Source organism: Lactuca serriola, chromosome 5 (assembly GCF_051521515.1).
Source record: "Lactuca serriola cultivar US96UC23 chromosome 5, Lser_US96UC23_V15, whole genome shotgun sequence".
Lineage (NCBI taxonomy): Eukaryota > Viridiplantae > Streptophyta > Magnoliopsida > Asterales > Asteraceae > Lactuca > Lactuca serriola.
The window spans coordinates 117,143,954-117,157,261 of record NC_136412.1 but is presented as its reverse complement, the minus strand read 5'-3'; the positions used below and the strand labels follow the sequence as shown (position 1 = coordinate 117,157,261).

Below are 13,308 nucleotides of genomic sequence, written 5' to 3'. Positions count from 1 at the left end.
TATATATATATATATATATATATATATATATATATATATATATATATATATATATATATATAGTCTTTGGAAATGAGTACCACCTTATATTATTTATTTTGACATTATATTAAATAAAAACATAATTTACAAAATTAAATAACATTTAATTAATATATATATATATATATATATATATATATATATATATATATATATATATATAAATTAATTAAATTTTATTTAATTTTGTAAATTATGTTTTTATTTAATATAATGTCAAAATAAATAATATAAGGTGGTACTCATTTCCAAAGACTAGTAAAGATGTAAGAGACATAATGTACATCTGACCATACCTCATAGTCTTAAGGTTGGGGATTAAGTCCTGTTTGGAACATAATTGAATTTAGGAATAGTTTAGGATCGTTAAAAAAAAATAATTAAAATTCGCTAATATAAATGATTGTTATATATACGTTTTTCATATCACATTATTTTTCTGTTTACCATACAAACTTCAGTTTGATGGTAAATTTTGTGCATTTAAAAAGCAAGCACACGTCCACCTCTATTGTTGTCCATAGCCTTTTCTCCACTCCTTTTCAGAACTCACAAGAACTCCATTACCAACCTTGCTTTTTGTACCCACACGACCCTTTCCTCGTGATCTTCTTCTTCATTCAAAACTTTGATGATTAATGACATCCATTGAAAATCAAGGCTTAGATTTATCACTCTCCCTCTGAAAATGGAACGAAGTTCAATTCCACAAGGACTCACTCCCGATGAATACTCCGAGCTTCAACTCTTAATCAATGCATACCACATGTTCGACAAAATACCAAACACATGCACCTCCCTCATCACCCAGCGCATCGACGCTCCTAGCGACGTAGTTTGGCCGCTGGTGCGCCGTTTTGACAACCCACAGAGATACAAACATTTCATCAAGAGCTGCAACATGTTTGGCGATGGTGGTGTTGGCAGCATGCGCGAGGTGACTGTCATCTCCGGCCTTCCTGCCTCCACCAGCACCGAGAGACTTGAGATTCTGGATGACGAGAAGCATATTTTGAGTTTCAGAGTAGTAGGTGGTGAGCATCGATTGAATAACTATCTTTCTGTTACTTCTGTTAATGAATTCAAGAAAGACGAAAAGGTTTACACCATTGTTTTGGAATCATACATCGTCGATATACCTGCGGGGAACACAGTCGAGGATACAAAAATGTTCACAGATACTGTTGTCAAATTAAATCTCCAGAAGTTGGGTCTTGTCGCCATGTCATCTCTGCATGGAAATGAATGATTATGTTTGGTATAGCCGGTGACGATGGCGGCGGTGCATGTGTGATTATTATGAAACACAGCAAATAAAAAATAAAATATATGAACATTTTTATGGGGGATTGCATCTTCAAATACTTGTGTTTATTTTTCTTTTTTTCGTTGAAGGCATGTAATTTCAAATAAATGTGGGGCTAGCATTTTGTACTTGTTTAGTTACTTGTATGAGTTGATGAATGTATCGACAAAATTGCAAGAATGGTCCTTGTGGTATGTCAAAACTAACAAGTTTGGTTCAAAAAAGTTTGAGCTCATAAAAGTGGTCAAATAGTTTGTTTTTGTTGCGAGTTTGGTCCAATGACTTAACAGCCGTTACCATACTCCCGTTAATTTCCACATCCCCCCCCCCCCCCCCCCCCCTCTTTGCGTGAGGATATTTTACTCCATTCATGTATCCTCCCTTATTATTTTATTATTATTTAGTCCATAAAGAGACTACAATATCTCTATTCTCGTCTCTAACAACAAACCCTAACGCTCACTCCCAACTATGATTTCATTGTTGCTAGCAATAATGGCGATGTGTTTCTGTAGAGAGTTGGCCATAATTCGAACATCGTGGACAGATCGCAACCTAGGGCGCCGATTTTGGGGATGCCCTGAGCCGGTATGTAAGTTGCAATTATCGATTTTTGACCTTTAGTCTCGATCATCTAATGTTTCTTTATTCTCTTTTTCAAGAATTCAACAGGTGGATTTATTGGGTGGTATGATGAACTCATGTGTGCTCGTACCAAAGCTATAATACCAGGGCTGCTTAGGACAATCAATAAGTTGCGAAAAGCATCGGAGGATATCAAAGAACAAGCAACTAAGCATGAAAAAGCAGTGCAAAAGATCAAAGAACAAGCAACTACGTCGAAGTATTACCTAGTTTATAGTTAGACCTTTTTTGCTATTGTGTTGGTGTTCATGTTGTAAGTTAAAAAATGTTAGGGTTATCTTTTTAGAATTTTAGGGTTATATGCAAAGTAATGAAACTAGTTTGGTTGTTTTTTTGTCAAAAAATGGGAAATGATGGGAAATATAACTGGTTTAGGTAGTTTTTTGCAAATGTAGAACCTTGTTGTAATGCAAATTAATGGTAATGAAAAGTTGGTATGTACCGACCAATTATGGATTTGTTCATGTACATAACCTTGTAAAGAAAAAATAGAATGCATCTAATTTGTAAACAACTAAACACAAAAGCATACTAAAGACATAATAGATATTACCATGTTCAAAATACATGTCACCTAGTCAATTGAAAACACAACTACTGCAACAAAAGACATCCTAACATATAGGAGTCAACAAAAACACCCCAACAAATACAAAGTTGTTCAAAAGGTGTAATTCATAACACATTACATAGTCAAACCTAAAGATAAAATCAAATGCAATACTACTTCAGGCTATAGTCCATCAATTCCCACCCTAACCTTTACATGTCCTGGAATTATGACCCTTGTTTCCACACTTACTACAAGTCACACTAACAAAATTTCTTGTTAGTCTCCCACTACCACGTGGACCATGACCATGAATCTCACTCGGTACCAACTTATGACCTTTGACTCCGACTCTCCTCTTGCTTTTACTTCTCTCCTCCATGGATTCCCTTCTATTCCTCTTGGGTCTCTCAGGTTGATTATAGTGTGGGGGAGGTGTGGTCTTCTGTAGCACCTGGTTCTTGGTATGTATTATGTTATTAAATCTTCATTTATTTTTGCATTTTAGCCTTGGACTCGGCGAGTTGAAGGAGTTACTCGTTGAGTAGAAGCGGGATGAGGCGCGGGGTTTGAGCTGCGGACTCGGTGAGTCGGGTCCCGGACTCGGCGAGTAGCCGCTGTTTGGACAAAAACCCTAATCTAGGGGTTTGCACCCTATTTAAACGACCTTATGCAGCCTCTTTTCCCCCTTTATGCTCCCAAACACTCCTCATAGCAAACCCTAGCCATTTTTGAAAAGATCTAAGGCTTTTTGAGTGATTCTTGAGAGTTTTGATCTCAAGGAAGAAGGAAGAGAATAGAAGGATCAAAAGGGGACTGAAGGATTCGAGTTTGGTTCATCATTTGCAGTCTGTGGAGGTATAAAGTCTGAACCTTGCTCATTCATTTGTTAGATCCCTCTTTGACGTGATTTAGGGCTTTTATAAGCCATTTTTGGTGGCCAACCATGTTTGCAAACATGGTTGGGGGTTTGGGCTTCTGTATCATGTCATTTTATAAGTCACAAGTAAGATCTAGGTTGCTTTTTGCACCAAGGAAGGCCCCATGCAACAAAAGAACCATTTTAGAGCCTTCTAAGCTCTAATGTCCCATGCATGCATGTAAAGTTTGTAACTTTACGTGTGTCACACCCCAAAACCATGAACGGCGGAAGCGTTCTGGGGCGGAGGATGTCATGTACAATATCACAATAATGAATAGTAGTAAACAAGAAACAACATCATCCATTGCATTAATAATATAATTTCATACATGTGTGTTCTGTCAAGTTATGTAGACACCAAAATATACATATCAAAATACAAGATGAGTCTTGAACGAACTCTATCTTCTCAAAAGCCTGGCACCTGTACCTGTCTATTGGTGACCTGAGAATACAAGTTATTTTGAAAGCGAGTATCAGCTTAAAGCTGGTGAGATCATAAGTATATTAATGTATGTGTTTGTATGAAAGCATTTGTAAGATGTTTTGTAAGATGTTTTGTAAAATGTTTGAACTCTCCTAGAAAACCCTATGTTTCCTACTAATGGTAGCCTTCTACCAAGGCATCTAGTGTCTGTGTGTATGTCTCTTATAAGAGCGTGTATTTTCCCAAAATCCGACTATCATTAATCAAAAATATATTTTTTGCATTACCGTGCATCGTGTGAATATTCACGAAGTGAATGTAATGGGAAAATATCATAGTACTGTAGTATTTGTAATAAGTTACTACTGCTGTACTAACTACCTTAAAAACAAAAGGCGTTTAAAGTAACATGTGATCGACCTGTATCCTGCTACTGACTCTAGTAAAACGACAATGTAAGACGCCGTAAGAAATGACATTTGGCACCCGTAGACTTGCAAGTCCCACTGTAGCGAGCAACAAGGTGTAGGATAGTCAATCCATTATAGATCTATACGCAAACTCATACGCTCCCCAATTAAGGAGATTCCGGATACAAAAACGGTCATGGAAGGAAGTGCCATGACCCGTTTAATGGTTCACATAACTGCATGAATGTACATGTAATGAATGTGCTAACTGCAAGGTGTACTCTTTCTCTGTCTAGCCTGTATGTATTGAAATGTTCTGCGTGTGCTAGCTGTAATGTATGTTCTCTCTATCTAGCATGTATAGTAATGTACTGCGTGTACTAGCTGTAATGTGTGTTATCTCTATCTAGCATGTATAGTAATGTATTGTATGTATTACTCGTACTGACTCATGAATGAAATGACTCATTGTATGTTTCATTGTTCTAGTAATAGTATTAATATCCTCCTGTGCTACCCCTATGGTAGCTTACTAGTAATGTAACTGGTACGTATGAACATGGAAGTATACCCTTGCTACCCAAGGGTATTGAATGGACTGGAAGAACCTTTATGTCTATATATGTATACATAATATATAACTAATATTTAGACGACCTTCGGACAGATAACTGATGCCCTACAACCACATCCCAACGAGGAAAAGGAGATAAAGCGAGCTGGCCTTCCTAAGCCCTTTAAACATTGCTTATATAACTATACATACATAGGCATGCATTTGATAATAAGTATAAAAGAGTTTAAGTAATAGTATTTGATCAGTAAACGAGTTTGTAAAACAGTTTGAAGCAAAGCAGTTTGATAAACAGTTTGAACAGTAAGAAAACCATTGGTTTTGTAGTTATTAATCACATGTGATTGATGTAATAACTATAAGTATTTAACTTGTATCCCCCCATAAAAGCATTTAAAAACATTTAAATAGTTGATTTAGGGGTATGAACTCACCTGTAGTGAGTGGTATGGATGAACTGAAGATGTATGATTGCTAGGTGTCAAGTGAAGTCTTGAACACGCTCTATGATCCTAGTTAACATATAATATCACATATATGTGTCCAATTAGTATTTAAACAACTAATAAACAAAGTTAAGACACCCTAGGACATGTTAAACACATTATACAAGTGTTATAAGTCCCAAGGATTGCATCTGAGTGTTGTAGGGAAAGGCTAGTGTGTTTGGGGTTCAAGGAAAACTCCATTAGGTAGTTTACCGTTTTGTGGTCACTAACAAAAGGGTTTACGGTCGTAAACCCTTGGGTTTATGGTCGTAAGCTCACCCACTTGTTGACCATTTGATGTTTGAAGCCTTAAGAGTCCCAAGAAGCTTTTCTACTTGATGTATGTGACCATGGAAAGTACTAGGGCACCATTTCACTCCTAATTGAATTTACGGTCCCTAAACCATTTTACTTTGGGTTTACTACTGTAAACCCATAAGTTTTATGGTATTTGGGGGTTTTCAAGTCCTTAACTCATCAAGGTAATAGTCTAGGTTAGATTCTAGGCATAAGGAATAAATATGGGGACATTTATACACTCTTTGGGGTGTTTACGGTTTTGGGAGATCCCCAAACCGTAAACACATATAAATGAGTGTTTTCTTGTGCTTTTTATGTGATAAACACATCAAGGAAGGATCTAGACTTGTTACTAAGGCTTGTGATGGACTAAAGCACCCTAAGGCACCTTAACTTGGTGTTTACGGTTCAAGAACTTCTTGAACCGTGAACAACTAGTTCTTGGTGTTCTTGGGTGATTTCCTTGATGTTAAGATGTATAGAAAGCTTTAAAAGACTCTAGGATAGAAGTACTAACTTTGTGGAAGCTTGAAATAAGCTAAAAGTCAAATAACACTAGTGTGTGTTCTTGGTGAAAAGGAAGAATCAACCTTTTTGGAATGATTTCACGGTTAGAAGTGTGTTAAAACACTAGATCTAAGCATATAATCACTTAAGGAAGCTAGAAACACTTACTAGATTGAAGATCTTGAAAATATTTTTGGATGATACTTGAGAGAGAATGGGTTTTGGATATTGAGTTTTTGGAAAAATGGTAAATAATGACAAGTTCTCATATTTATACTCTCAGATTTAGGGTTTTTGTCAGAAAATATTTTATTCAAGCAGTAAACTCTAATTTCTTAGAGTTTTGGAATAACTGCATTGCACAATAACCCTAGTGCATCCTCTCTCCTGTTATCACTAAAGTGTGAAATCCTGAAATACTCAAACTTACTCTAAAAAGTCTGAAAATTGACAGCAGCTGTTCTGACTTCTATTAACTTGATATGTTTGTACAGAATAGAAATTTCGGGTTGTCACATCATCCCCTCCTTAGAAGGAATTTCGTCCCGAAATTAGAATTTAAACAAATAAGTAGTTACAAATAACTAAGTAAAAAGACGAGGATATTTCAGTTTCATCTGATCCTCACGCTCCCAAGTGAATTCCGGTCCTCGCTTGGCGTTCCAGCGAACCTTCACTATCGGGATACGACTTTATTTCGTCTGCTTGACCTCTCGGTCCATGATATCTACTGGTTCTTCCACGAAGTTGAGGCTCTCGTTGATCTCGATCTCGTTGAGTGGGATAACAAGAGTCTCGTTGGACAGACACTTTTTCAAGTTCGATACATGGAAGGTAGAATGTACGTTACTGAGTTCGCGTGGTAAGTTAAGTTTGTAAGCTACAGGGCCGATTCTTGCGAGAATCTCGAAAGGCCCAATGTACCTAGGATTTAGCTTTCCACTCTTTCCGAAGCGTATCAAGACCTTCCAGGGTGAGACCTTCAATAGAACACGGTCACCCACCTAGAATTCCAACGATTTCTTACATCTTATCTGATCTCGGGTGCACGGAATAACGAGTGTTGTGAGCCTCATTCATGACCAAGTTTCTGAATCCATCTAGTTTTGGGGTCCAGATCCGGTCCATGAAATAATAAGCTCCACCACCCTTAACCTCCAAGTTCTTATCCATCCCTCTTCGGGATTCACCTGCCACATTTTTAGGCTTCAAAGCGTCGAGCTGAGCCACTTTAATTTGTGTGGACAAGTGTGAATGGATAGTCATAGTCAATGATTTGAATCTACGACCAGAATATTCCTTTCGACTCACGGCGTCAGCTACTACGTTGGCTTTACCCGGATGATAACGAATTTCGCATTCGTAATCACTAAGTAGCTCGACCCACCGTCGTTGTCTCATGTTGAGCTCCTTCTGGTCGAATATATGTTGTAAGCTTTTGTGGTCTGTAAAGATAGTTCTCTTCGTTCCGTACAAGTAATGTCTCCAGATCTTCAGAGCAAATACAACTGCTCCTTGTTCAAGATCGTGTAGTTGACCTCATGTGTCTTTAGCTGTCTCGAGGCATAGGCGATGACCTTTCCTCGCTGCATCAGAACACATCCGAGTCCTTGATTTGACGCATCGCAATAGACAACGAAGTCTTCTATTCCTTCGGGAAGGGATAGTATTGGTGCGGTGCACAAGGCTCGTTTGAGTGTTTGAAACGCTCTTTCCTACTTCTTTTCCCAGTCAAACGCCACGCCCTTCTGGGTTAGTCTTGTAAGAGGTTTCGCTATGCGGGAGAAGTTCTGAATGAACCTGCGATAGTAGCCAGCGAGGCCTAGAAATTGACGAATTTCTGTAGGCGTCTTTGGTGCTGACCAGTTCTCAATGGCCTTGATTTTGGAAGGGTCCACGTGTATACCCTCTTCGCTAACCACGTGCCCTAAGAATTCGACTCGTCGAATCCAAAATTCGCATTTCGAGAACTTCACGTAGAGCTTCTCCGAACGTAATGTTTCAAGGACTTGTCGCAGATGTTGACTATGCTCCTCCTTACTTCGAGAGTAGATAAGTATGTCATCGATGAAGACGATGACGAACTGATCTAAGTAAAGACGACATACCATATTTATTAAGTCCACGAATACTGCGGGCGCATTTGTCAATCCGAACGACATCACTAGGAATTCATAGTGCCCATAACGAGTTCAGAAGGCTTTCTTTGGAACGTCCTCCCCTAGCACTCGTAGTTGGTGATATCCGAATCTCAAGTTGATTTTTGAAAAGAAGTTCGCCCCTTGAAGTTGGTCAAACAAATCGTCGATACGAGGCAACAGATAACGATTTTTGACGTCGGCTTGTTGAGCTACCTGTAGTCGATGCACATACGAAACGATCCGTCTTTCTTCTTGACGAACAAGAATGGAGCTCCCCAGGGTGAGAAGCTTGGTCTTAAAAGCCCATGCTGAGCAGTTCGTTAAGTTAACCGGACAGTTCTTGCATCTCTGCAAGTGCTAGACGATAGGGCGATTTGGCTACGGGAGTAGCCCCTGGAACTAAGTCAATTCAGAACTCAACTTGACGTTGCGGAGGTAATCCTGGGAGTTCTTCTGGAAAGATGTCAGGAAAGTCGCATACTACTGGAATGTTCTGAATGTCCTTCGTTTCTTAGCTCACATCGACCACATGAGCAAGAAATGTTGTACATTCCTTTCGCAAGAATTTCTGAGCTTGAATGCTCGAGATGATACGAAGGTTTGTGTTGGGTTTGTCTCCATAAACTACTAATGTTTCGCCAAACGGCAGATTAAGGCGAACAGCCTTTTTGTAACACATGATATCGGCACGATGAAGACTTAACCAATCCATGCTGATAATGACGTCGAAACTTTTAATTGAGACCGACATGAGATCGATCGAAAATGAAAGTGATGAGATTAAAACTTAATCTTGAAGATCGATTAGATCTTAAACAGGTAAATAAATATTAAACAGCAAGAACGCAAAATAAAGAACAACTCAAGAATGAATCAAACGTGTCGAATGATTATAAAATAACCCTCAGATGAGCTCGATAAAGAACATCAACTGTAGAGGGTTAGAGGTTTACAAGAACGATAAAGAAATCTGCAAAGCTATCGTAATTCTTTCTATCATATTCTAGATCGTCTTCCTAATATGCATGCAAGCATATCCTCATATAGTAAACCTAACAGGCTCACGGTTGGACAGGCCCAAACCGGAGTACAAAATAATTGGACTAATAACCGAGCCCAATGACGCAATACTAAAACGAATCTTCAACCCAACAATCTCCCCCTTTGCGTCAATTGGAGCGAGATCTTCACTTGTTACTCGGGCCAGCAGCAGCGGCAGGTACCTTCTTCTTTTTTACAGTCTGAAACAGACGAGAGATAAGAGCAAGTAACGTCTGTCTGAATCTGATGTACCATTGGATCATATCGTTGAAGTATTTGATATCATCCGCTGCATTCTCTTTACACCGATGGATGATCGACAACACATGCTCAAGACAAGCAGTGGTGTAAAGATGTTTATCCGTTAAAGCAAAGAGACATTTATGTCCTTCTGCTCTAGTGAACATGACCGAATTACGCCTCGGGTCGATCTTGCCCATCTTCATTTGATTGAGATCACTGGCCGATCCAACAGGAGATATCTTCGGTTTCTTCTTGAAGACTGTGGCTACCTCCTGATCTATCATGGGGGTTGAGGTTTGGTAGATCTGCTAAGGATATAAGATGTTCGGTTCTTGTAGACCCTCGAATCACCCTGAACCGAACGTTGATGAATCTCCCCTCAGAATAAGGCTTCAAAACCCGAACATTAACGATCTTCTGAGCACTCCATGTTTGGTACTGTGGTTGAGCGGCCTTCAGATAGAAATCGATTAACTCCCTATCGACCTCTGGATTAGGATGAGGGACTTCAAAAATGTTGGAGAAGGCGTGGAAGATAAACGCCTTTCGGGTTAAGGGCATGTCGAACTGCGAATCGACAGAATTGTAGCAGTCGAAGGAGATCACCGGTTCGAGCCATAGGATGCTAGGAGTATCTATGGCCTCCTTTATCATTCTCTCCCGAGTCCAAGCAGGGAAAAGAGTCTTCCTGCTCTCGAGGAGATCGTGGGCTTCTTTCTTCTTGCGTTCGGCTTCTTCAACTTCTCGCGCCACATGAACATTATCATTTTCAACATTGCGACTATTTTTGCGTTTAAGCAAGTCAGCAATGGTTTCTTTATCATCTTCATCTTCTTCCTCAACTATTTTCTTTCCTTTATCCTTCACACCCGAACCCGAAGTTTGACCAGTCGGAGGTGGTTTGGTTGTGTGAGCAGCTTTTGAGGAAGGAGGTGGTTTCGATCCGGACTTCACTTCTCCCCCTTGTTTTGGATTGGGCACGAAACTAGGTAGCCCTTCTATTTTGCTAAGGAGGTCCAGGGCAGGAGCAAGTTTTTCAGCAAGGGTTCGCCTTACCGAATGATTGAGAATCGGATCGTGTGCTTCCAGGATGTTGGATAGGGCAGAGTGTACATCCGAAACACATGTTTTGATAACCTCCCGTTCGGATCGAAGAGCTTCAATCTGTTGCTGAGAGTTTGAAAGCTGAGCGCTCTTGACCTGGAGGGCGGTGGTTTTACTAGCAAGAACGTCCATTAACGAGTTTTCGGCAGCGAGATCCTCTTGAAGTTTAGCGAGGCGCTCGTCAATGGAGGCACGAAGGGCCGAGTTGTCATCGCTGATGGATTGGCGAAGGGTAGCGAACGACTTCAACTCCGTTGAGAAAAACGTGACCAATTGTTTAATAATCGGTTCCAGCGTTGTCTTGGTTGCAACAGCACTCTCCTGTAGAGATTGCAATAAGGCAGAGGCGTCAGAGAATAGTTTATCGACTTTTGCGGTCGCTGCCTCACATGCTTTTGTGGAGGCATCTATTGCTGCAGTGGCAGAGGCGACAGAATCATGCTGAGCCCTGGAGAAGGCATCAACAATCTTCTGAAGAGCGGCTTCAGAGAGAGAGGACTGAGGGTTGGAGGATGAAGCAAGAAGCAAGTCAACCTTCTCATTTAGCTCCTTAAGATGCTTCTTTGTTACTGGAGCATTGTCCTCGTCGTCGCTTTGAACCTGAAACGGACTAAAGTAGACCGAATCGAAGGTCATATTTTCCCCTCCAAGAAAAGGATTATCTCCATCAGAGGCATGATCTGGAGATGTTGGGGGTGGTGAAGCTGGGGGTGTTATGGGATGTGTAGGTTCAGGTTGAGTGTTGGTAGGGGTAGTTTCGGGTGGTGGTTGAGTGTGGGTAGGTTCGGTTGTATGCTGGGTTTCGGTTGTACGAGGAGGTTCGTTTACAGGTGGTGTTTTAGTTGCATCGGTATGAACCCCCGTATCAGATACGTTGGTTGTAACCTTTGCAGTTGTTGTAGTAGTATCTGTGAAAATGGGTGGTGGTATAGGGAAAGCGGTTTTAGGAATGGTGGTAGTGGGGTTTATGGTGGGAATGGAAGTAGGGAGTGTTTGAGTAGGAGAGGGAATGGGTGAGACATGAATTTCCATGTCTGGGGTAGGTGATAGGGGTGGGGTGTTGTCTCTTGGATGGGTTTCGCCTCTTTGAGAGCCGTCCGAATCCGAACTCTCACCGTCTGAGTCACTCGAAGAGGAAGCGATTATGAGTTTGCGCTTTGGTTGAGTCTTTCGCCTCTTCGGCTGCGGGGACTGTGCAGCTTTGGTTGGTTTCCTCTTCCTGGGAGAAGGACCTTTAGCCCCTTTGGTCACTTGCTTCCCTTTATCTGCCTTTTTGCCCCTATTAACAGGTTTGTCAGCATCATGGATGGACTTGAGCATTTCCTGTGTGAGTTCCCTAGGTCCAGACGCCGTGAACTCCTTAATGGTCCTGATGATCCTGCTGTCAGATGGAACATCATCGTACATTGTCTTTGGAATGGAGCCAATGAAAGAAAACTTGGATGCATCTGAGACGATGATCTTCGTGGTATGAAAAGAACCGATCGAAGACATCGATGCACCAGTAGCAGTGGAGACATCGAACTTATCCATCGCCCACTTTGTGATGAGAGTCCAGAACCGGGCATACGTCACCTCAGAATGTCGTGAAGAAGAAGAGAGGCTCTGGATGAGTTGTTTCCAGAGAACAAACCCATAGTCAAGATTGACCCCGTTGTAGACGCCATACATAATCGACAAGAACAGTCGACTAGAACCATCGGATCCTGAGCTCCGTTCAGATAAGCCCTTGAAGAGGACTGTGAACATGTCGTTCCACTGTGGCAGCAAGCAGGATTTTTTAAACTTCGCGACGGAGGAGAGCACCTCCGTGTACCCCATATTGTAAAACATGTTGTAAAGATGCCCAATCGGAATCGTCTCCGGATTAATCCTTGAAGGGTCAGCAGCAAACCCTAGCAGTGTACCAAATCGTTGCCTTGAAATCGAGGTCTTGTGATAAGAAACCTCGAAGAACACCCTATCGACTGCTTTATCGTAATGTGCAGTCGCATACACCTGCGAGGGGAGCTCCATGGGCACAAACTCAACCCTAGAAAGTGCAGGAGCGATTTGTGAGTACTTCAGGCACTCCATGATTGGAAACATGTAGGAATCGTACGCCTGAGGGGTTAGGTCAATCACCAAACACTGGTGAGGGCGAATGGGATGATGTGTGATGTGGCATGGACTTAGGATGATTATGCCATTGTTGAAGGTAGGAAGAAGAAGATGAACAGTAAAGCTTTTGGGAGTTTTTGCTCTCTTGGAAATTCGGATGCAGTAAAGAGGTAAATGGGAGTGTAGACTGCCTTTTATAGTGGGTGAAAGAAGAGAGAAAAATCGGTTCAAATCGTCTATGGAAATACGAAAAGGTTTTCCGGAATGACAGATGCGTGACAGTTAAGGCATGCGATGATCACGTAGGAAAGAGAGTGTCAGATTCCTAGGAACACGCCGCCCAACAAGCGCCGTTTCAGAACAAACCGTTTCAAATCCACACGCGCCTTTAAGTGCCAGAGAGGAACCGCTTGAAATTCGCACATGCTTCCATTATGTCAATAAAAGAATGGGCGTTTCAAATTCGCATGCGTCCCTTTGTAACCGTCGTTTGAAATTTAATCCTTTG

General features: G+C 41.0%; 1 pseudogene; it reads left to right on the top strand.

The window, feature by feature from the left end:
- Nucleotides 1–610: 610 nt before the first annotated feature.
- Nucleotides 611–1,667, top strand: LOC145052879 (abscisic acid receptor PYL2 pseudogene; annotated as a pseudogene).
- Nucleotides 1,668–13,308: the final 11,641 nt, after the last annotated feature.